General features: G+C 40.2%; 1 long non-coding RNA gene across 1 annotated transcript in view; it reads left to right on the top strand.

The window, feature by feature from the left end:
- LOC132807473 (uncharacterized) overlaps positions 1 to 26,586 on the top strand; it is a 280,961-nt gene that overhangs the window by 48,956 nt on the left and 205,419 nt on the right. The window contains exon 2 of the long non-coding RNA XR_009641965.1: positions 20,179 to 20,230. This is a non-coding gene — a long non-coding RNA (uncharacterized LOC132807473). The remainder of the gene's footprint in view (positions 1 to 20,178; positions 20,231 to 26,586) is intronic.

The following is a 26,586-nucleotide window of genomic DNA, read 5'->3' as shown; positions in this document are numbered from 1 at the left end:
CAACATCCTGGTAAATCTCTTCTGAACCCTCTCCCGCTTAATTATATCCTTCCTGTAACTGGGTGACCAGAACTGGACACCGCTATTCCAGAAGAGGCCTCCCAATCTCTCGTACAACCTTATGTTATGGACCAGGCCAGACCCCTCAAAGTATTGCAAGAAGGTAGCCAAGACCCTAAGTTTGATAATTGTTTTAAGCAGGTGTAAAGTGGATATACCAGGAGTGATACAGCTGGCCTGACCACTTGGTTTTAAACAAAGCAGAGTTTATTTATACACAAACAAAAGAAAACCGAATTTAGAGTAACATAACTATTTGAAACCCCAACCAATATGAAAACGCAACTTAATGATGCTGTTTCAAATACTTGCAACATCCTATAAACATCCCTTGACAAAAAGGAAAATTCAAACACGGGTTCTTACAGGAGAGATGTTAGGGAGAGAGAGGATCAGTGGAAAGTGAGGACTACAGATGCTGGAGATCAGAGTAGAGAGTGTGGTGCTGGAAAAGCACAGCAGGTCAGGCAGCATCCGAGGAGCAGGAGAATTGACATTTTGGGCATAAGCCCTTCATCAGGAAAGAGAGGATCAGCATGGAACTGCTTCTTTAGGTCCCCAGCAGCTTCTTTGGGTTCCTAGCTAAGACTTGACTAGAAGCTGCAAACAAAACAGCTTGCTAAAACCAAACGCTGAACTGGGAGAACAGACCACTCCACTTTCATTGTGCAAGTGTTGTGTAAAAGTGCTTAAAAGCTTTTTGAAGTAGATATTTGCAGACATGTTAGGACCTCTGCTTCTGTGCCCCCACTGCAAAAGAAACAAGGATAGAATAACTTTGTTAAAGGAGCAGTATCTTCACACCTCCCCTCTTTTTAAAAAAAACTTGTCAATATCCAAAGATGGCTTCATTTAAAAAAAACCCTTAATCTTTCACTGTTAGTACACTACAACACACAAATACATTACATTGACTATAAACATGCAAATATGCACTACCTGGTTCTGTTTCAGTCCTTTTACTCCTGCCACTGAATGCCTGTTTCCCATCCAAGTTTTGACAATGCATCAGCAATCACATTTTCTCATCCTGCCATGTGGACAATTTTCAAATTGAATGGCTGTAACAACAAGCTCCACCTAAACAGTCTGAAATTTTTGTCCTTAAATTTCTCCACAAATTTCAATGGGTTATGATCAGTGTATATGATTGTCTCAGATATCTTACTGATAAGATAAATGTTGTAATGCCAATACTAAGCTCGAAGTCTCCGTCTCAACTGTTGAATATTTCTGCTGATGAATGTACAGTTTCTTGGAGAAATACCTGATAGGTCTTTCTATCTTCTTGTCATCTTCCTGCACAGCACTCACACCCAGATCACTCGTATCGATAACCATCTTGAATGGCTTTGTGTAATTAGGTGTGGCTAATACTAGGGGAGTGGTTTACACAGTTTTCAGGCTGTCAAATGCCTTCTGACAGTCCATTATCCACTGAAACATTTTGCCTGTCTTTAGTAATTCAGTAAGTGGAGCAACCACACTGCTAAAATTTGGTACAAATTTCTGATAAAACTCACTCAAACCCAGGAATCGTAGTGCAGCTTTTTTGTTGATGGTATGGGAAACTCCCCAATTACCTTTTTTTTTGCATTCCATGAGGCCATTTGTCCATGTCCAATAACATGGCCCAGGAAGGTGACTTGGCCTTTGGCAAATTCACTTTTAACCAAGTCCATCACCAAGCCTGCCTCCCAAAGCTGATCAAACAATTCTGATAAATGTTGCAAATATTCCTTCCCTGTGTGACTAAAAATCACCAGGTTATCAATATAAACTACACAATTGGACAATCTGGAAATGACTTTATTAGTCAGTCTTTGAAGTGTGGCAGGTGCACGGTATGACTTTAAATTGATACAGTCCATTCGGCATTATGAAAGCTGAAATTGTCTTCACTCTTTTGGACAAAACTCTTTTTGTTTTCCTTCCCTAACAAAATATCTTTTCAGCATTTTCACATGAAGCACTCTGTGAGATTTCTTTCTGTCTGGGTCCTTATCAAATAGTTCACCACACTCACTCAATCACCTTTCAACTTGATAAGGTCCACTAAACCTCGTGTTTAAAGGTTCATCTACCACTAGCAGTAACACTAACACCTTATCTCCGATAGCAAAATTGCAAGTTTTTAATTTCTTGTCTGCTTCCTGGTTCATTGTATGCATGATATGTTGCATTGTATGCATGAAATGTTGTCTAGCCAACTCCCCAGCTCTATTTAACTGTTCCCAAAATTTTCTCACACAGTCTAAATATGGAGCTAAGGATAGACAAGTCTCCTCGCCCTGATGGAATGCATCCCAGTGTGCTAAAAGTGTTGCTGGAAGAAATAGCAAATGCACTTGTGGTAATTTTCCAAACTTCACTGGACTCTGGGGCAGTTCTAGCAGATTGGAAAACAGCAAATTTGATGCCACTATTTAAAAAGGGAGGAAGACAAAAATGGGGAATTATAGACCAGTTAGCTTTACTGTTGTAGTGGGGAAAATGCTTCAGTCTATTATCAAAGAAGAAATTGCAAGGCATCTTGATAGAAATTGTCCCATTGGACAGACACAGCATGGGTTCATGAAGGGCAGATTCATGTTTAACTAATCTTTTGGAATTCTATGAAGATATTACAAACACATTGTGTTGTATCCAGATTCCAAAAGGCATTTGACAAAGTGCTCCACAAAAGGCTGCTGCATAAGATAAAGATACATGATGTTATGGGCAATGTATTATCATGGGTAGAGGATTGGTTAGCAACCGGGGAACTTTTTTGGTTGGCAATTAGTTACTAGTGGTGTATCTTCGGGATCAGTGTTGGGACTGCAATTATTCACAATTTACAAAGATGATTTGAAGTTGGGGACCATAAGTAGTGTATTAAAGTTTGTGGATGACACTAAGATGAGTGGTAGAGCAAAGTGTACAGAGGACTGTGAAACTTTGCAAAGGGACACAGATAGTTTAAGTGAGTGGGCAAAGGTGTGCCAGCTGGAGTACAATGTTAATTAATGTGAAGTTATCCATTTCGATAGGAATAACAATAAAAAGGACTGTTACTCAAATTGCAGCTTGGTGTCCTTGTGCATGAATCACAGAAGGCAGTTCTGCATGTGCAACAAGTAATTAAGGCAAATGGAATTTAGTCCATCATTGCTAAAGGGATGAATGTAAAAGCAGTGAGGTCAAGATGCAGCTGTTTAGGGAGTTGGTGAGGCCACACCTAGACTACTGCATGTAGTTTTGGTCTCCTTACTTGAGAAAGGACGTATTGGCACTAGAGGGGGTGCAGAGGAGGTTCACTAGGTTAATTCCAGAATTGAGGGGGTTGGCTTATGAGGAGAGACTGAATAGACAGGGATTGTATTCATTTGGAAAAATGAGGGGGAGTCGCATAGAAACATATAAAATTATGAAGGGAATGGATAAGGTAGATGGAGAGAGGATGTTTCCACTGGCAGGTGAAACTAGGACAAGAGGGCATAGCCTCAAAATTAGGGTGAGCAGGTTTAGGATTGAATTGAGAAAAAACTTCTTCACCCAGAGGGTTGTGAACCGATGGAACTCCTTGCCCAGTAAAGTAGTTGAGGCTTCCTCAGTAAACGTTTTTAAAGCTAAGATAGATTTTGTTTGAACAATAAAGTTATTAAGGAATATGATGAGAGGGTGGGTATGTGGAGCTGAATCCAGAAAAGATCAGCCATGACCTTATTGAATAGCAGAGCAGGCTCAAAGGGCCAGGTGGCTTACGCTGGTCCTCATTCTTATGTCCTTATGTTCTCATGTGGTCTTTGAATACTGACTTAACAATTTCTCCTTAATCAATTTTAGGAGTTCTCTCACTTCATGCCCAAAAACTAACTCAAATGGACTGAATTTGGTCAATTCATTTGGTGCATCTCTGATGGCAAAACATACATATAGAATTCCTTTATTCCAATCATCTGGATAGTCTTGATTATAAGCCCTCAACATGGGCTTTAATGTCGGATACCACCTTTTGGATTAGATTAATTTACTTACAGTGTGGAAGCACTCCCTGCAATTCTGGATGGTGTGCAGTAGATTTGAATTATTTTGTTCCTAAGCTCTCTGTAACTTCCTGGAATAATTTTGATGTAAAGTTTGATCCTTAATCTGATTGTATATCGTAGTCCATATCTATTGCATAGATTAGAGTAACTCCTGTACAGTCCTTTTAGCTGTGATATTGCTTAATGTAATGGCCTCTGGTAATTTAGGGGACACATCCATTAATATATACTAATTCCCACTTTTTGTTTTAGGTAGGGGCCCTATGCAATCAATTAAGGCTCTTGTAAAAACTTCCTCAAATGCAGGAAACGGTATTAAAGGTGTGGGCTTTATTACTGCCTGTGGTTTTCCAACTACCTGGCATATATGACATGTCTGGCAAAATTCACCTACATCCTTGTGCAGTCCAGGCCAGTAAAAAGTTTTCGTATTTTAGCTTGAATTTTTCTTACCTCTAAATGACCTCCTCCTAATAGTTCATGTGCTACTCACAACACCTCCTTTCTATAACCCATTAGCAATACAACTTGATAAACTTCTGCCTATTTTTTTTATCTGCCTGAATATGTGATGGTATCTATTTCCTCATTAAGACATCATTTTTAGGAAAGTAGCACTTGGATACATTTGGATTTTTTTTCCATGTGTGCCTTCTGATGCAATCGCTCTCGTTCCTTATCTTTCTGCTGTAACTCAAATAATTTCTCTGAACTAAAGATTTCTACTTTGTTGTGTATTTGCTCCTGTTTTGTATCAACCATTTAAGCAAACAGGGTCTCTGCTAATTCCATTTCAACATTTTTATTGATACTCTTTGATCTCTCCTGTTTCAACTGGTGACTTTGTGACCTTGTTATCTCACTGTCAGGAAAAATTCCAGGATATGCTTCCTGCAATAGTTCAGTTGCCTGAGTTTCCACTAACTTTTCAACCACTGTAGGCAGCACTCCTACCTGTGAACCAGCTATATTGTTAACAAGGATAAATCATATATCTGGAGGTGAGAGTTTGTCCAGTTCTCTTAATATGACTTCTTCATTCTTCCCTGGACACTTTTACCTCAATCCACATAACTGAGCACTTCTTGTCTCACCATGAATTCCCTTTACTAGAACTATTTCTGGCAATAGTCTTTCAGAGGTACATATCCACTCATCTTTCAACATTACATCTTGAGAGGATCTTGGTCTCTCTTAATATTGTAACCTCTTTACCTGCTGGTCCTGGCCGATGTGAGTAAACTTTACCTTCGCAAGTATACGATTTAAGAATATCTGGCACTTCCTCCTTAACCAACCTCTGACTAGGTTGTACAATTCTGGTGCACCTTTTTAACCTCCGCTGTGCTTGCCATTACCACTCCAACAAAATTCACTGGCTTATCCTCTTTACCTATATCTGGCTTCCCAGTGCTTTTCCTAACCCACCAACACTGTGATTTCACATTATGTTCTTCACTGACATCCACCTATCCCTTTTCACGTGAGGATTTATCTTCTCCCCAATTTCTATCTCTCATGGATTGAAATTGATGTTGGAAGCCAAACTTTGCTTTTTGAATGAACTCATAATCATCAGCCATTTCAACTGCTAATCTTGCCTCTTTGTTTCTCACTACCTCAAGAAGTGAATTTTTGAACTCCAAAATAATCATCTAAGAGCATCTATATTTGCTATATTTTTAATGCCCTTATCCATCTTTCAAAATTACTTTGTTTGATCCTTTCAAACTCTATGTAGGTTTGACCAGGGTACCTCCTTAGGTTCCTGAAACGCTGTCTAGGCTTCTGGCGCAAGCTCATAAGTACTTAAAATGGCTTTCTTCACCTCCTTGTATGTCCTAGATATCTCCTTTTGAGCATGATGCAAATACCTCAATACCTCTACCTACAAGTTGTTTGGATCAACAAAACCCACAGAGTCACTGGCCAGTGCATTTGTTTAGCCATCTTCTCAAATAAGATGAAAAAGGCTTCAACATTCTTCTCCTCAAATTTAAATGTGTTGCTGGTCAAAGCACAGCAGGTTAGGCAGCATCTCAGGAATAGAGAATTCGACGTTTCGAGCATAAGCCCTTCATCAGGAATATTCCTGATGAAGGGCTTATGCTCGAAACGTCAAATTCTCTATTCCTGAGATGCTGCCTAACCTGCTGTGCTTTGACCAGCAACACATTTGCAGCTGTGATCTCCAGCATCTGCAGACCTCATTTTTTACTCTCCTCAAATTTAGTCAATGTTTCAATATATTTAAGCAGATTCCCACTAGGCCTTTGGCTGCGCTGAATTTGCTCATTCTTACTGTCTTCCTCATGAAACTTACCTTCAGCCTTCATCTCCATCCTTTTTAGCTGACTTTCCTGTCCAAAGTGCCAATTTCTGAAGTTCAAACTCTCTCTCTTTCTGTGGTTGTGGCTATGTTTGCTGAGTTGGGAAGTTGGTTTGCAGACATTTCATCCCTTGTCTAGGTGACATCTTTAGTGCTTTGGAGCCTCCTGTTCCTTTCTGAACCCTTTCAAGTTTCTCTCCCTCCTTCCTATTGGAGGGTGACCAGAATTGCGCACAATGCTCCAAAATTTGTCAGCTGATTCTGGAATTGTGCTTTTCGCTGTTCAACAATAAGTGACTGTCCTTTCCAGTCAGGCTTCCTAAATTATTACAGGATTAAAAATAATTAAAATTAACCAAGAAGCCATTTTGCTACAGCTTATCAAATCCCTGGTTAAACCTCATCCAGTAAATCATGTAACGTTTTGGGCAAATCACATTAAAAGGGACACATTTGCATTAGAATGCAGATTCACTAAAATGTTGCCAGAGTTCCACGTGCTAGATTCAGAAGATATTGTGTGAACTGAATTTGTATTTCCTGGAATCCAGAAAATAAAAGGTGTGACTTGATTGAGAGTTTTGAGAATTTTAAAACCAATACACAAGATAGAGGAAAGTATGTTCTACTCATGGGTGTGTCTTGGACAAGGGAATGTGACATGAAAATCAAAATTCAGGATTAAAGTTAGGCAACACTTCTTCATGTAAAGGCTAGTAAACAGAAAATTTTTTCAGAAGAAGTAGTTGAAGCTACGTTGCTCAATCATCTTAAATGTGACCTGTGCAAGTGGATAAAGATTGCATACAGAAAACTATGATCTCATGAGAGAGTGTAACATATTTTGAGGTGATGAATGGCCTCTTGCAGTAATTCCTGATGAAGGGCTTATGCTCGAAACGTCGAATTCTCTATTCCTGAGATGCTGCCTGGCCTGCTGTGCTTTGACCAGCAACACATTTGCAGCAATGGTCTCTTGCAGTAGACAATAAACAAGTGTAGCTTCTAGTAAGTGTGGACAAACAGGAGGCTGGAAGAACACAGCAAGCCAGGCAGCACCTGGTGGAGATGTCAATTTTTCGCTTATAACCCTTCTTCAGCATTGGAGATGGGATTCGGGGGGAACTACAGATAAAGTAGGGGTATGCGGAGTGGGGAGAGTAGCAGAATGATGAGGTAATGATATGAGAACACGAGTGGGTACGACCTGGTTGGTCAATGGGAGGGATGAATCTGGTTGGTAGCTGGAAAGAATGGCTGGTAGCAGGAATGGAAGGGAGCAGGCAGGGCTGCAAAAGGAGCTGGGAATGGGTGGGAAGATTATTTAAAATTCGAGAACTCAGTGTTAAATCCTCTGGGCTGTAGGTTACCTAGGTTGAAGATGAAGTGTTTTTCCACCGATTTGCAGTCTGATTAACTGCGGCAATGGAGGAGGCTGAGGATTGACCTGTCGGAGAGGGATTTGAAACGGGTGGTCACTCAGGTCGTTTTAAGCCAGCGAAGATGCTTAGTGAAATGCACACCTCATTTACATTTGGTCTCACCAATGTAGAGAAGATCATATCAAGAGCACTGGATGTAGTAGACTAGGATGGAGGAGATGCAGGTAAACTTCTGTCTCACATGGAAGGGCTGTTTAAAGCCCTGGATGGAGGTGAGGCAAGTGGTGTATGGGTAGGTATTGCATCTTTTTCACTTACAGAGGAAGGTACCGGGGGAAGTGCGATGCAAATCAGGGAATAGCGAAGGGAATGGGTGGGAAGGTAGCGACAGTGGGGAAGGGAAGACGTTCTGGGTGATGAGGTTGAATTGGAGTTGGCAGAAAAGTTTGAGGATGATAAGTTTGATGCGGAGGCTGATGGAATGGAAAGTGAGGACAAGGGGGATTCTTATTTTTCGTATGTTTTGGGGGAGTGCTTAGATCTTTAGAGCGGGGAATGGAGGAGATGCTATAGACGGCTGCCTGGATGACAGGGGACAACCTAGTCTACTGCATCCAGTGCTTCTATTGTGAGCTTCTCTATATTGGTGAGACCCAATGTAGACTAGGTGTCCATTCCTTCGAGCATCTATGCCGGGCCCAAAACAGTCAATCTGACTCCCAGTCACCACCCATTCCCACTCCCACTCCCCCTCAGACATGTCCAGTCTCCTTCTCATCCATTGCAGCAGTGAATCCGACCACAAATTGAGGGGAACAATACCTCATATTTTGCCTGGGCAGCCTACGGCCTGGAGGACTTAACATTGAGTGCTTGAATTTTAATTAATCTTCCCTTCCATCTCCTGGCTCCCTTTCCAGTCCTGTCTTCACCCTTCCCTTCCACCAACTGGATTTATCGCTCCCATCGACCAACTAGGTTGTACCCACCACCTATGTTCACCCATCACTACCTCACCATTCTGCCACTTGCCCAACCCCATCCCACCCCTCTCTCTTTATCTGTAGCTCCCCCTAGTCCCATCTCAAGTCCTGAAGAAGGGTTACACCTGAAACATTGACTTCTCCACCTCCTGATGCTGCCTGATTTGCTGGGTTCTTCCAATCTCCTGTTTGTCTACTTTAGATTCTAGCATCTGCATTTTTTTTGTCTCTAGGAAGTGTAAGCCTCCCACACTGAAAGCTCAACTAGTCATCTTTAATTGGGGATGTCAGTGTAATTCTAGATATATTTAGAGTTGTTCAGCCTGAAGTCGTGGAATCACACCTGAAGTTGGATACCATGTAAATCCAAGCTGGTTGAGTATAGTCAGTACTCTGGCTGTTTGTAGCAAGCAAAGGTGCATGTTGTTTTATGCAATTCACCAGTTATCGAGATGTATGCCTTACATACCGAGCATCACATTGGCACAGAAAAATGAGAGAGACAGGTAGAGCAAACCATTTTGTGGTGCAGCTGTGGTACTATATGAGTGATATTCTCCATTGCATGATGCTGCTTTCAAGCCAAAAAGACATTCTTCCTGTTTCACAGATGGGTAATGTTGATATAAGTTTGCAGCAAGTTTGCAGATGACACAAAGGTCGGAGATGTCGTTGACAGTATAGAGCGCTGTTGTAGGCTGCAGCGGGACATTGACAGGATGCAGAGATGGGCTGAGAGGTGGCAGATGGAGTTCAACCTGGATTAATGCGAGGTGATGCATTTTGGAAGGTCGAATTTGAAAGCTGAGTACAGGATTAAGGATATGATTCTTGGCAGTGTGGAGGAACAGAGGGATCTTGTTGTGTAGGTACATAGAACCCTTAAAATGGCCACCCAAGTGGACAGGGTTGTTAAGAAAGCATATGGTGTTTTGGCTTTCATTAACAGGGGGATTGAGTTTAAGAGTCATGAGATCTTGTTGCAGCTCTATAAAACTTTGGTTAGACCGCGCTTGGAATACTGCATCCAGTTCTGGTCGCCCTATTATAGGAAAGATGTGGATGTTTTGGAGAGGGTTCAGAGGATGTTTACCAGGATGCTGCCTGGACTGGAGGGCTTATCTTATGAAGAGAGGTTGACTGAGCTCGGACTTTTTTCATTGGAGAAAAGGAGGAGGAGAGGGGACCTAATTGAGGTATACAAGATAATGAGAGGCATAGATGGAGTCGATAGTCAGAAACTATTTCCCTGGGCAGAAATGGCTAACAGGAGGGGTCATAGTTTTAAGCTGGTTGGAGGAAAGTATAGAGGGGATGTCAGCGGCGGGTACTTTACACAGAGAGTTGTGAGAGCATGGAATGCGTTGCCAGCAGCAGTTGTGGAAGCAAGGTCATTGGGGGCATTTAAGAGACTGCTGGACATGCATATGGTCACAGAATTTTGAGGATGCATACATGAGGATCAATGGTCGGCTCAACATCGTGGGCTGAAGGGCCTGTTCTGTGCTGTACTGTTCTATGTTCTATAAAACACAATAAATCACTACATCTGGGAACAAAAGCATGCTCCTTTCATGGCCTTGATGTTTTGTTGCTTCACTTCTGCTAAATTTCCAGTCTAAGAAGGGTGGATGCAAGTGTTGCATTAATCATTCCATTTGGGCCATTTACAAATGGAATCATAATAAAATAAGACTGGTGATGTCATGTCACGCATTTATTTGCATCCTGTGGGCAAATCAGTAGACATTGTCACTTTGAAGCATGACTCACAAGTGACCCTTTTATCTATTTCTGAAGGCCGCCTGTCCATTTTTTTCTAAGTCACAATCTCACCTGAGCTGATGTACAAAGCTTAGCATGCTTTGATTACATCATGGTTTGATTATCCAACATTAAAATTGAACAAATAAACAATTCACTGGAGGAGGAGGCTCCACAAATATCCCCATCCTCAATGATGGAAAAGTCCAACACGTCAATGCAAAAGATAAGGTTGAAACATTCACAGCAATCTTACGCCAGAAGGGCCAAATGGGTGATCGATTGTGACCTCCCCAGCATTACAAATGTCAGTCTTCATCAAATTCTGTTTACTCTGTGTGATATCAAGCAATGTTTGGAAGCAGTGGCAAAGGCCATGGGGCCTGACACCATCCTCACCTAATACTGAAGATTTGTGCTCAAGAACTTGCTGCTCCCCTAGCCAAGCTCTTCCAGTACAGTTACAATACTGGCATTTATCCAATAATGTGGAAATGTTTAATACATAAAATGCAGGACAAATCCAATCCAACCAACTACCATCTCATCAGTGTACTCTTGATCATCGTATAAGTGATGGAAGGTGTCATCAATAGAGTTGTCAAACAGCAGCTGCTCTGCAATAACCGTCTCAGAGACTCCAGCTTGGATTCTGCCAGGGCCATTCAGATCCTGACCTCATTACAGTCTTGGTTCAAACGTGGACAAAAAAATACTGAATTCCAGAAGTAAGGTGAGAGTGACAGTCCATAACATTAAGGCACTGGAGTCATAGAGTCATAGAATCATGGAGGTGTACAGCACAGAAACAGACCCCTTGGTCCAACTTATCCATCCTGACCAGATATCGTAACCTAATCTAGTCCTATTTGCCAGCACTTGGCCCAAAACCCTTCCTATTCATATTCCAGTCCAGATGCCTTTTAAATGTTGCCTCCACCACATCCTCTGACAGCTCATTGTATACACGCACCACCCTCTGCATGAAAACGTTGCCCCTTAGGTCCCTTTTATATTTATCTGCTCTCACCTTAAACCTATGCCCTCTAGTTCTTGATGCCCACACCCCAGGGGAATGACCTTGCCTATTTATCCTATCTATGCCATTATGATTTTATAAGCCTTCGATGCTCCGGGAAAACAACCCCAACCTCTCCCTATAGCTCAGATCCTCAACCCTGGCAACATCCTTAAATATTTTCTGAACCCTTTCATGTTTCACAACGTCCTTCCGATATGCATTCAGTACCTCCTGTGTTCCAAATATTGGCTGCCTTGCTGATCTTTGAGGGGCCCTATTCTCCCCCTAGTTGCCCTTTTGTCCTTAATGTATTTGTAAAAACCCTTTTAGTTTTATTTTCCACGTATTTATATATTTCTCCTTAACCCTATTTGCCAAAGCTATCACGTCCCCTTTTTTCCCTCCTGATTTTCCTCTTATGTATACTCCTATTGTTTTTATACTCTTCTAAGAATTCACTTGATCTTTCCTGTCTGTACCTGACATATGCTTCCTTTTTAACCAAAACCTCAATTTCTCTTGTCAGCCAGCATTCCCTACACATACCAGCCCTACTTTTCACCATACAGGAATATACTGTCTCTGGACTCTTGTTATATAATTTTTGAATGCTTCCCATTTTCCAGCAATTCCTTAACTTGTGAACATTCGCCCCCAATCAGCTTTTGAAAGTTCTTGCCTAATACTGTCAAAAATTAACCTTCCTCTAATTTAGAACTTTTAGATCTGGTCTTTCCTTTTCCATCACTATTTTAAAACTAATAGAATTATGGTTGCTGGCCCCAAAGTGCTCCCTCACTGACACCTCAGTCACCTGCCCTGCCTTAGTTCCCAAGAGTAAGTCAAGTTTTGCATTTTCTCTAGTAGGACCATTCACACATTGAATTAGAAAATTTTCTTGTACATACTTAACAAATTCCTCTCCATCTGAACCCTTAACTCGATGGCAGTCCCAGTCTGTGTATGGAAACTTAAAATCCCCTACCTTAACTATCTTATTATTCTTACTGATAACTGAAATCTCCTTATAAATTTGTTTCTCAATTTCCCACTGACGATTGGGAGTTCTATAATACAATCCTGCTAAGGTGATCATCGCTTTCTTATTTCTCAGTTCCACCCAAATAACTTCCCCGGATGTATTCCCAGGAATATCCTCCCTCAGTGTAGCAGTAATACTATCCCTTATCAAAGCTAGAATCAATAGGTAGCAAGGTGCACACTCTACATTAGGAAGAGGCATTGGAAGATGTTTGTGGTTGTTGAAGGTTAGTCATCTGAGATTAAGGACATGTGGACGTCACGGTGGCACAGCGGTTAGCACTGCTGCCTCACAGCGCCAGAGACCCGGGTTCAATTCCCGTCTCAGGCGACTGACAGTGTGGAGTTTGCACATTCTCCCCGTGTCTGCGTGGGTCTCCTCCGGGTGCTCCGGTTTCCTCCCACAGTCCAAAAATGTGCAGGTTAGGTGAATTGGCCATGCAAAATTGCCTGTAGTGTTAGGCGAAGGGGTAAATGTAGGGGAATGGATCTGGGAGGGTTGCGCTTCAACAGGTCGGTGTGGACTTGTTGGGCCAAAGGGCCTGTTTTCACACTGTAAGTAATCTAAGTAATCTCTAGGAAATATTCTCGGCCCAACAATCTATAGCTGCTTTATCAACAATCTTTCCTCCATTATAAGATCAAAAATGAGGATGTTTACTGATGATTGCACCAAGTTTAGCACCATTTGTGATTCTTCAGATCACAAATATTCAAAAGCACAAGATCTGAACAATATTCAGGCTTGGGCTGTCGAGTGCCAAGTTACATTCATGCTACACAAATGTCAGGCTATGACAATCACCAATAACAGACAACTTAGCCAATGCCTTTGACATTCAATGGTATTACCATCTCTGAATCCTCTTTCCAAATACACGATCACATCCATCTAGAAGGACAAGGGCAGCAGATATATGGGAGTACCACCATTTTCAAGTTCCCCTCAAAGCCACTCATCATCCTAACTTGAAAGTAAATTGCTATTCCTTCACTATCACGGGACTTGGCTCCCTACAGACATTGCCAGTCACCCCACAGCAATTGGCTTGCAGCAGTTCAAGAAGGTAGTTCACCACCACTTCCTCAAGGACAACTAGGGATGTGCAATAAATGCTGGCTTGCCAGCATTGCTCACATCTCACAACTGAATGCTCTTGGCTTGCCTACTATATTACATGCTTCATAAATTTAAGCTCATTAAACCTCTCAATATTTCAATTCACATTAAACCTTGTTCAATTATAACTCCACTGCTTGTTGACCTATACTGGATTCTGATTCAGCAATGACAAATTTAAAATACTCAACCTGATGTTGAAATCTATCTGCAGCAGGAAGTCCCTCTTTCTCACCCAGCCATGTCAGAATTATATATTTCATCACTTTTTGCTGCCCTGATATTCATTGTTCCCACTTCTGTGGCCTTGCAATCAACTCCGTTTAAAGCTCTGAAATTTCCACCCTATATTTATCTTGCCACCTTATCCTCTTTAAAATCTAAATCTAACTAGTTTTCTCACAGTCTTTGTAACTTTGCAACAGTCTCAAAAAGTGTCTGAAGAAATAGTAAAGTACCTAGCAGTATTTTATGCTGTTAAAAATGCTCTCTAAATGAAAGTTACCATTGTTGAAAGAGTTTCATGGATTTTTATGACATTTAAAAATTAATACATGACACAGGAAACCTGAGGGACAATGAGCGTGCTTTAATTCTTAAAATTAATTGCTTTGTTCATTTCTTAACAGCTATCTGAAAATCATGCACCACTGTCAAAATCTGGATACTCTACTAGCTACAGCTCAAAGATTGTATGAATTGTAGCACCAAAGATGAGCTCTGCATATGCATAAGATGGATTGCAGTGCAATTTCTTTGGTCATACAGAAAAGATTTTTGGAGATTTGAATCTAAATGACACTGTGGACAATTCTAAGTTACATCTTTGGCAGGAATTATGCAGAAATCTGCAAAATCCAAATGTTTGGAAATTATTTAGTAAGGGTAATCTTACATCAGAGGTCTTGTGACACAGTAGGTCCTGTGCTAGACTCTGAGCTAGTGGCTTCGAGCTTGAGTCCTTTTCTAGACTTTAGGGCAACAGTAGGTGTGCTTGTAACTGGGCAAACAGGTTGATTATCAACCTGCAAATTCTTCCAATCTGTCTGGTGGCAGCTACTACAGTTCGAAGACCACCTGTCGACCATTCTGTGGGAAGCAGAGACTAAAATTTAAGACTAAAATTGGGCCCTTGAAGACAGAAACGGGTGAATTTATTACAGGGAACAAAGAAATGGCAGAAGAGATGAATTGGTACCTTAGAGCTGTCTTTACTGGGGAAGATACGAGCAATCTCCCAGATGTAATAGAAGCTGAAGGACCTGAACTGAAGGGAACTTATATTAGGCAGGAAATGGTGTTGGAGAGACTGTTAGGTCTGAAGGCTGATAAGTCCCCGGGACCTGATGGTCTGCATCCCAGGGTACTGAAGGAGGTGGCTCAAGAAATCGTGGATGCATTAGTGATCATTTTTCAATGTTCTATAGATTCAGGATCAGTTCCTGTGAATTGAAGGGTGGCTAATGTTGTCCCACTTTTTAAGAAAGGAGGGAGAGAGAAAACAGAGAATTATAGACCAGCTAGTCTGACCTCAGTGGTGGGAAAAATGCTGGAGTCAATTATAAAGGACGAAATTACGACAAATCTGGATAGCAGTAACAGGATAGGTCAGAGTCAGCATGGATTTTTGAAGGGGAAATCATGCTAGACTAATCCTCTGGAATGTTTTTGAGGATGTAACTCTGAAGATGGACAAGGGAGATCCAGTGGATGTTGTATACCTGGACTTTCAGAAAGCCTTTGAGAAAGTCTCACATAGGAGGTTAGTGAGCAAAATTAGGGCACATGGTATTAGGGGCAAAATACTGACATGGATTGAAAATTGATTGGCTGACAGGAAACAAAGAGTAGTAATAAACGGCTCCCTTTCGGAATGGCAGGCGGTGACCAGTGGTGTGCCACAGGGATCAGTGCTGGGACCGCAGCTCTTTACAATGTACATTAATGATATAAATGAAGGTATTAAAAGTAATATTAGCAAATTTGCTGATGACACAAAGCTGGATGGCAGGGTGAAATGTGAGGAGGATGTTAGGGGAATACAGGGTGACCTGGACAGGCTAGGTGAGTGGACGGATGCATGGCAGATGCTATTTAATGTGGATAAATGTGTGGTTATCCACTTTGGTAGCAAGAACAGGAAGGCAGATTACTACCTAAATGGAGTCAAGTTAGGTAAAGGGGCAGTACAATGAGATCTTAGTGTTCTTGTACATCAGTCAATGAAAGCAAGCATGCAGGTACAGCAGGCAGTGAAGAAAGCTAATAGCATGCTGGCCTTCATGACAAGAGGAATTGAGTATAGAAGCAAAGAGGTCCTTCTGCAGCTGTACAGGGCCCTGGTGAGACCGCACCTGGAATATTGTGCGCAGTTTTGGTCTCCAAATTTGAGGAAAGACATTTTGGCTATTGAGGGAGTGCAGCATAGGTTCACGAGGTCAATTCCCGGAATGGCGGGAATATCTTACGCTGAAAGATTGGAGCAACTGGGCTTGTAAACTCTTGAGTTTAGAAGGCTGAGAGGGGATCTGATTGAGACATATAAGATTATTAAAGGACTGGACACTCTGGAGGCAGGAAGCATGCGAGCGCTGATGGGTGAGTCCCCAACCAGAGGGCACAGTTTAAAAATACGGGGTAGGCCACTTAGAACAGAGTTGAGAATAAACTTCTTCACCCAGAGAGTGGTGAGTGTATGGAATTCTCTGCCCCAGAAGGCTGTGGAGGCCAAGTCTCTGGATACTTTCAAGAAAGAGGTAGATAGAGCTCTTAAGGATAGTGGAATCATGGATTATGGGGATAAGGCAGGAACAGGATACTGATTGAGGATGATCAGCCATGATCATAATGAATGGTGGAAGTTTAATCATTGACCAACATACTTCAAATGAAAGTCCATGATTGCAAACACCCTCTTAAGACATGGTGTTGGAAAACAGAGAAACTGTTACAAGTCCAGATGACTGACAATTGATTTTACTTTTTCCTTTCTGATCAGAATACATTGGAAACTACCTTAACCTTACCTGAAATGCAATAAAGTTTACTGTTGTGAATTCATAGACAATATTTCTTAAACATTATCTTTGCTCTGAATGTGCACAATAGCAATGACTATTATTAGTTGATGTGGTCAATCAATAAAGCAGTATAAAACATGTTCTTACTTAAAGCATTGATATTTTGCTTAAGTACTTACACACTTTAACAGAGTTTGTTTATTGTGCAAATCTACAGGAATATTGTTAATAGGTACATAGTATTTTACACATCAATTTGACTTCTATATACCATGCAAGTCTGATTGTTTGGCGCGACATTTATTCATACATTTAAACAATTTGAAATAAATTGATACAAACTGAGAAAATGTTGGAGAAGTTCAGCAGGTCTGGAACATCAGAACTGAAAGAGTCATACTGAATTCAAAATATTAACTCTGTTTCTCTCCACAGACCCTGCCAGACCAGCTGAGTTTATCCACCATTTTCAATTTTGTTCCAGATTTGCAGTATCCACCATGCTTTGCTCTTTTTTGACTGAACTAAATTGATGCCTGATGGATCCATGCACAGTTTTATACAATAATATGATATTTTTTAGTTCTTAAAGAATGTTATGTCTCATTGATTTACAATGATTCTTTAAGTCACTTTAAAAATTCTCATTTCAAATGAAAATTGGAAGAGATTGTATCATTTTCATATCCGTAACCATTATTTAAAGTAAACCTTTTGTAAACATCTGAATCTGGCTTTAGGTTGTGATGTTTTATGATTTTTAAAATTTATCTCCAAATTCTCAGATGTTGTCATCTATTTTCTAAAAATAATTGAATTAAATGTGATAGCTTATTTTGAAATTTCTGAATGTGGCAATCTGTAACTTGATATCAATTTGCATAATTTTCTCATTGATGGAAACATAGATTGATTTCCTTGCCTAAAAATAATTTATGGTTATTAGGTATCCTTGGGAATGTGAAATTTGGAATGCAAACATATCAGTAGTGATGTCATAATTGACAGTCAGCTTGTGGGGCCAAATGGCCTACTTCTGTTCTTAATTTGTATGGCTATATTTTTGTGCTGTACTTCTTATGACATTCTAAAACAAAATTCATTTGCAATTAATAGCAACACCATATAATTTTAATATGTTTGCTATAGGTACATGGTAAGTTATAGATGTATCAAAACACAATTACCATCCGAATGATAGAAAATGTCTATTTGTATTTCATTATTATAATTTGAATAGTCATATTAAATTGCAAGTGTATAAAATGCTGTTGCAAAAATACCTCCTCAACTGTTCAAGGAGAATTATTACATATATCTGTAGCACTCTGCAACAGTGTAGTTCAACAGAATAGAACAGTAGCAATTGAATTTTGATTCTAAAGCAATTGCAAAGTATTAGCCACACGTTGGAAAGAATTATTGACTTTTAAGCATAAATTTTAAAATATGAATCTAATATGAATGTCTCCTTCACAGTATATTTGAACTCCGTTCAAAAAATAAACAGGAAGATAGACAGCAAAAAACAATAGGCAAATAGTCCCACGTCTGAGATTAGAAAAATACTAGAATCCATTACTAAAGAGGTGGAAAATTATAATACAAATAAGCAGAATCAATATAGCTTTGTGAGGGGAAAATTACATTATTTGAACAAGTAATAAGCAAGATAAATAAAGAGTTAATAAATGCAATGTAATTTGACTTCAAAAAAGGTATTTGATAAGGCCAGATAAAAGACTGCTGTAGAAGAGTATTGGAGGTGGAACATCATATTCTGGCTGTATAGGATATTGGTGAGGCCAGTTTTAGAGTACGTTATATCATTCTGGTCATCCCATGATAGGAAGGATATTATTAGATTAGAGTGAGTACAGAAAAGATTTTCAAAGATGTTACTGAGACTGGAGGGTTTGAATTATAAGGAGAGGCTGGGACTTTTTCACTGGAGCGTAAGAGGTTGTAGGGTGACTTTACAGAGGTTTATAAAATCATGAGGGCTTAGATTAGGTGAATAGCAAAGGTCTTTTCCCCATGTTGGCGGAATCCAAGACTAAATGGCATAGGTTTCAGGTCAGAGGAGAAAGATTTAAAAAGCGACCTTGGTAGCAACGTTTTCACGCAGAGGGTGGCGCGTGTATGGAATGAACTGCCAGTGGAAGTGGTAGATACAGGTACAGTTACAACATTTAAAAGACATTTGAATAGATACATGAATAGGAAGGGGTAAAAGGACATGGCCAAGCACTGACAAATGGGACTAGTTTAGTTTGGGAAACTTGGTCAGCATGGATGGTTTGGACCAAAGGGTCCGTCTCCATGTCATATGACTCTGTCAGACAAGACAACATGGCAATGAGGTAACGTATTGGCATGGCTAGAAGATTGCAAAACTTACAAGAAATAGAGTTGAGGTTTCAAGGTTTGCAACTAGTTAACTAGTGGAGTGTTGCCAGGATCAGTGGTAGGACCACAACTATTTACTATTTTCAGTAATGGCTTTGGTAAAGAGATTGATTATTGTAGCCAAATCTGCTAACGATATGAATTTGGCTAGGAAAGCAAATTATGTTTTAACGGGGTGTCTATCGGTTAACTGAGTGGTGAAAATTTAGCAGCTAGAGTGTAAAATGGGAAAATGCAAGGCTGTCTACTTTTCCAGAAGGAGTAATAAAACAATATTATTGAAATATAATTTAGAAATGTTTCTCTCTCTATGGTGCAAAGGGGAATAGACATCCTCATACATGAAACTCAAAAAGCCAGCATGCATGTACAGCAAGTAATTAAAAGTGCAAATGAAATTCTGGCTTTTATAGCGAGGGAACGAAATATACAAGTTGATAAGTCTTGCTGCAACTGTACAGGGAATTGGTGAGACAAACCAGATTACTTTGTGCAGTTTTGGCTGCCTTTAGGAATGGGAGACAGTTCAGAGAAGATTCATAAAGCTAAGTTGTGGAACCAAAGTGTTGTTGAGTGAGAGGTTGGTTGAGCATGTTGAACCTGAAGATACTCATTTGAGTTTGGAAGAATGAGAGGTGATTTTATTGAAATATATAAGATTCTGAGAAGGCTTAACAGCAGAACTGTTGAGAGAATTCCCCTTGTGCAAGAGTGAATATATTGGATATATTCAAGATAGATGAAGTGAGATGAGGTGAAGTTGATAGATAACTTGAGAGCTATTGAGGTGTGGGTGGGATAGGCAGAGAAGAGAGTTAAGTGCATATCAGATCAACAAGGATCTTACTAACTTATGAAGCAGGCTCAAGAGGCAGAATAGTTTTTTCCTGCTCCTATTTAAAATGTTATGATGAAGATGAAATTATTTTCTCTCATACCAGTAGTTTTAAATGACAAGTAGGAATCAAATCTTAGTATTGCATTTTATAAATATTATTAATTTGTATTCCTTGCACAGATACCACGTATTCTGCAGAAGCATTGCTGTATTTTACCTGAAACAAACACAGGTAAAGTATTTCTTTTGTGTCATTTCAATATTTTATAGTAGTGAAAAAAAATTATTATTTTTGAATTCTTACATGCTTGTTTTCATAATTGTAATTCTTAGCAATTAGAAAGCTGAACTTGTGTGGTCCCTGTTTTAACAGTTCAATTTCTTGTGAGGAATTCAAAATAAATGAGATACTAACTAAAGTTTGCTGAACAAACTGTATGAAAAGAAGGTTTAAGAAGCTTTTTCATCACTAATGGACTTGTTGCACGCTCATCATCTTATGCAGATAGAAGGATGCTGATGATAAAAAACTTGTAGTATGCATTTATGAATGATTTTAAAACCTTTCATAATCCAAGGATTCAAATCATTTAAAAAAGCAACTCTTCACTGGGGACTGGAGAAAGATGTTCATATACCATGCAGAGCACAAATGTAAATACATTTGTAAAGAATGAATTTGTGATTTGAGTACCTGATGTGCACAAAAATCTCATAGGATTGAATCACTACTTGTTGATTAACATTTCAATTTCTAATGGGTGAGTTGAAAACACCATTGATTTTTCCTGTTAATAACATTATCTCTCAGTTTCCTTTGCAATTTATTTTATGCAAATATAAAGGGGAGTCACTTCTGTTCAGATTTTTTCATATTATGAACTGAAATGCTACGTAAAGCATTCTGGTCATCACCTCTCTAATCTAACCTTACAGTTTCATAAATTGTGTTTTAATTTTGAAAGTAACTTCTGGAAATTTTAAACCATGGACTGAATTTGTAAATTGTATTTGTAAAATCTTTCTAAACCAATTGAAGCCAATCATAAAGATAGGTTACTGTGTATAATGGGATGCCAAAGAGTAGCTACATGTATTAGTGCCTCCTTTGGTTTAGAGATGTAACTGTTCTTTGCATTTATATAATTTAACACAGTGGTTCTTGCAATCTCCAATAACTAGCTCTCCATGTGGTGTCAGCCCCAGTCAGAGTCATAGGGATATATACATGGAACTAGACTCTTTAGTCCAACTTGTCCATGCTGACCAGATATCCTAAATTAATCTAGTCCCATTTGCCACCATTTGGCCCAAATCCCTCTACACTCTTCCTATTCATATATCCATCCAGATAATTTTTAAATGTTGTAATTATACCAGCCTTTGCCACTTCCTTTGTCAATTCATTCCACGTACTCACCAACCTCTGTGTGAAAACGTTGTCCCTTATGTCCCTTTAAAATCTTTCCCCTCTCACATGAAACATATGCCCCCTAGTTTTGGACTACCTACCCTCGGGGAAAAGACTTTGACTATTTACCTTATCTAAGCCCCTCATGATTTTATAAGCCTCTATAAGGTCATCCCTCAGCCTCCAATACTCCAGGGGGAAAAAACCCTTGCCTATTCAGCCTTTCCCTATTGCTCAAACCCTCCAACTCTGGCAACATCCTTGTAAATCTTTTCTGAATTCTTTCAAGTTTAACAATGTCCTTCCTTTAAAAGAAAGACCAGAATTGAACACAGTATTCCAGAAGTGGCCTAACCAATATCCTGTGCAGCCACAACTTGATCTCCCACTTCTATACTCATTGCACTAATCAATAAAAGCAAGTGTACCAAATGTCATCTTCACTACCCTGTCTACCTGTGACTCCACTTTCAAGGAACTATGAACCTGCACTCCAAGATCTCTTTGTTTGGCAACACTCCCTAGGAACTTACCATTAAATGTATAAGTCCTGCCCTGATTTTCCCTACCAAAATGTTGCACCTCACGTTTATCTAGAGTAAATTCCATCAGACACTCCTTGGCCCATTGACCCATCTGATCAAGATGCTGTTGCACTCTACAGTAACCTTCTTTGCTATCCATAACATCACCAATTTTGGTGTCATCTGCAAACCATACCTCTTACGTTCACATCCAAATTATTTATATAAATGACAAAAAGCAGTGGACACAGCACTGATCCTTGTGGCACACCACTGGTCACAGGCTTCCCATTTGAAAAACAACACTCCACCATCACCCTCTTTTGCCTACTTTCAAACCAATTTTGTATCCAAATGGCTAGTCACTATATTCCATGTGATCTACCTTTGTGAATCAATGGAACCTTGTTGAACACTTTATGGAGTCAATATGGACAACATCCACCACTCTGCCTTCATCAGTCCTCCTCGTCACTTTGTCAAAAAACTCAATCAGGTGCGTGAAACATGATTTCCAGCACACAAAGCCATGTTGACTATCCCTAATCAGTCTTTGCCTTTCCAAACACAAGTAAATCCTGTCCCCTCCCAACAATTTCTCCACCATTGATGTCAAGCTCACCAGTCTATAATTCCATGGCGTTTCTTTACCACCGTTCTTCAAAAATGGCGCCACATTAGCAAGTCTTCTGGCATCTCACCCGTGGCTATCAATGATATAGATATCTCAGTATGCGGCCCAGCAATCACTTCCTTAGCTCCTAGAGTAAACCTGATCCCATCCCTCAGATTTATTCACCTTTATGCATTTTAAGGCATCCAGTTCCATCTCCTCTGTAATATAGACACTTTTTAAGATATCGTTATTTATTTCCCGAAATTCTCTAACTTCCATATTCTTCTCCACAGTAAACACTGATGCAAAATACTTGTTTAGTATCTCACCCATCTCCTACGGTTCCACATGTATGTGGCCTTGCTAATCTTTAAGGGGCCCTAGTCTTTCCCTTAATACTCTTTTGTCCGTAATGTATATGAGAAACCCTTTGGATTCTCCTGAACTCTGTTTCCAAAGCTATTTCATGTCCCCTTTCTCCCTTCTGATTTCCCTCTTATGTATACTTCTACTGCCTTTATACTCCTCTAGGTATTCATGATCCCTACTGTCCATATCTGACACTTTCTTCATTGTTATTGATCAGAACTTCAAATTCTCTAGTCATCCAGCATTCCCTATACCTACCAGTCTTGCCCTACATCTTGACAGGAACATAGTGTTTCAGGACTCTCATTATTTCAATTTTGAAAGATTCCCACTTCCAGCTGTCCCTGTATCTGTGGATATTGTCCCCAATCAACTTTTGAAAGTTCTTGCCCAATACTGTCAAAATTGGACTTGCTCCAATTTAGAACTTTTAATTTTCAGATCAGGTTTATCCTTTTATGTAATTATTTTAAAACAAATAGAATTATGATCACTTGCCTCAAAGTACTCCACTACCTGATACCTCAGTCAATTGCCCTGCCTTATTTCCCAAGAGAAGGTCAAGGTTTGGTTCTTCTCTAATACGTACATCCACGTAACAAATAAGAAAATGTGCTTGTGCACACTTAACAAATTCATCTCCATCTGATGTTCTAACACTATGGCATTTTTAAGTTAAGATCCTCCACCATTACTATACTATTATTCTTCCAGATACCTGAGATTTCCTCACATATTTGCTTCTCAATTTTCTTTTTTTTTGGAGGGGGTGTCATGGGTCACTGGTGTTCCCTTGAGCCACTGTGCTGCCTATCTGATCTACAGTGCCATCCGTTAATATTTCTCCCCTTAGAGTCATAGAGATGTACAGCATGGAAACAGACTCTTCAGTCCAACCTGTCCATGCCGACCAGATATCCCAACCCAATCTAGTCCCACCTGCCAGCACCTGGCTCATATCCCTCCAAACCCATCCTATTCATATACCCATCCAAATGCCTCTTAAATGTTGCAATTGTATCAGCCTCCACCGCATCCTCTGGCAGCTCATTCCATACACGTACCACCCACTGCGTGAAAAGGTTGCCCCTTAGGTCTCTTTTATATTTTTCTCCTCACACCCTTAACCTATGCCCTCTAGTTCTGGACTCCCTGACCCCAGGGAAAAGACTTTGCCTATTTATCCTATTCATGCCCCTCATAATTTTGTAAACTTAAGGTCATCCCTCAGCCTCCAATGCTCCAGGGAAAACAGCCCCAGCCTGTTGAGTCTCTCCCTGTAGCTCAGATCCTCCAACCCTGGCAACATCGTTGCGAAACTTTTCTGAACCCTTTCAAGTTTCACAACATCTTTCCGATAGGAAGGAGACTAGAATTGCATGCAATATTCCAACAGTGGCCTAACCAATGTCCTAACCAAAGCCACAACATGACCTCCCAACTCCTGTACTCAATACTCTGACCAATAAAGGAAAGCATACCAAATTCCTTCTTCACTATCCTATCTCCCTGTGACTCCACATTCAAGGAGCTATGAACCTGACTCCAACGTCTCTTTGTTCAGCAACACTCCCTAGGACCTTACCATTAAGCGTATAAGTCCTGCTCAGATTTGCTTTCCCAAAATGCAGCACCTCGCATTTATCTGAATTAAACTCCATTTGCCACTTCTCAGCCCATTGGCCCATCTGGTCCAGATCCTGTTGTAATCTGAGGTAACCCTCTTCACTGTCCACTGCACCTCCAACTTTAGTGTCATCTGCAAACTTACTAACTGTACCTCTTATGCTCGCATCCAAATCATTTATGTAAATGATAAAAAGTAGAGGGCCCAGCACCGATCCTTGTGGCACTCCACTGGTCACAGGCCTCCAGTCTGAAAAACAACCCTTCACTACCACCCTCTGTCTTCTACCTTTTAGCCAGTTCTGTATCCAAATGACTAATTCTCCCTGTATTCCGTGAGATCTAACCTTGCTAATCAGTCTCCCATGGGGAACCTTGTCGAACGCCTTACTGAAGTCCATATAGATCTCATCTACTGCTCTGCCCTCATCAATCTTCTTTGTTACTTCTTCAAAAACTCAATCAAGTTTGTGAGGCATGATTTCCCATGCACAAAGCCATGTTGACTATCCCGAATCAGTCCTTGCCTTTCCAAATACATGTACATCCTGTCCCTCAGGATTCCCTCCAACAATTTGCCCACCACTGAGGTTAGGCTCACCGGTCTATAATTCCCTGGCTTGTCTTTACCACCCTTCTTAAACAGTGGCACCATGTTTGCCAACCTCCAGTCTTCTGGCACCTCACCTGTGACTATCGAAGATACAAATATCTCAGCAAGACGCCCAGCAATCACTTCTCTAGCTTCCAAAGAGTCCTCAGGTAAACATGATCTGGTCCTGTGGATTTATCCACCTTTTAACCGTTTCAAGACATCCAGCACTTCCTCCTCTGTAATCTGAGCATTTTGCAAGATGTCACCATCTATCTTCCTACAGTCTATATCTTTCATATCCTTTTCCACAGTAAATACTGATGCAAAATATTCATTTGGTATCTTCCCCCATTTTCTGTGGCTCCACACAAAGGCCACCTTGATGATCTTTGAGGGGCCCTATTCTCTCCCTAGTTGCCCTTTTATACTTAATATATTTATAAAAACCCTTTGGATTCTCCTTAATTCTATTTGCCAAAGCTACCTCATGTCCCTGTTTTCCCCTCCTGATTTCCCTCTTAAGTATACTCTTCTAAGGATTCACTCAATCTATCCTGTCTATACCTGACATACGCTTCCTTCTTTTTCTTAACCAAACCCTCAATTTCTTTAGTCATCCAACATTCCCTGTACCTACCAGCCTTCCCTTTCACACTGAAAGCAATATACCTCTTCTGGATTCTTGTTATCTCGTTTCTGAAGGCTTCCCATTTTCCAGCTGTCCCTTTACCTGCGAACATCTGCCTCCAATCAGCTTTCGAAAGTTCTTGGGTAAAACCGTCAAAATTGGCCTTTCTCCAATTTAGGACTTCAACTTTTAGATCTGGTCTATCCTTTTCCATCATTTTTTTTCAAACGAATAGAATTATGGTCGCTGGCCCCAAAGTGCTCCCCCACTGATACCTCAGTCACCTGCCCTGCCTTGTTTCCCAAGAGTAGGTCAAGTTTTGCACCTTCTCTAGTAGGTACATCCACATACTGAATCAGAAAATTGTCTTGTACACACTTAAGAAATTTCTCTCCATCTAAACCTTTAACACTATGGCAGTCCCAGTCGATGTTTGGAAAGTTAAAATCCCCTACCCTATTATTCTTACAGATAGCTGAGATCTCCTTACAAGTTTGTTTCTCAATTTCCCTCTGACTATTGGGGGGTCTATAATACAATCCCAGTAATATGATCATCCCTTTCTTATTTCTCAGTTCCACCCAAGTAACTTCCCTGGATGTATTTCCAGGAATATCTTCCCTTAGCACATTGTATTCACAAAAAAAAATTGAATGGAGAAAAGTTTTTACAAGAAGACTGAATGAGAACTAAATTAACAAGAACTGAATAACTCCAGCTAGTGATTGAAATACCTATTTCACTGTGTGGCCTTTTGGACTTTAGCTGTTTGCCATTGAAAGAAGTATAAAATCTATCTGAATAATCTACCACTTTTGC

Source organism: Hemiscyllium ocellatum, chromosome 3, assembly GCF_020745735.1.
Source record: "Hemiscyllium ocellatum isolate sHemOce1 chromosome 3, sHemOce1.pat.X.cur, whole genome shotgun sequence".
NCBI classification, from domain to species: domain Eukaryota; kingdom Metazoa; phylum Chordata; class Chondrichthyes; order Orectolobiformes; family Hemiscylliidae; genus Hemiscyllium; species Hemiscyllium ocellatum.
The sequence above is the reverse complement of the archived record's forward strand: the minus strand, read 5'-3'. Positions and strand labels throughout refer to the sequence as shown.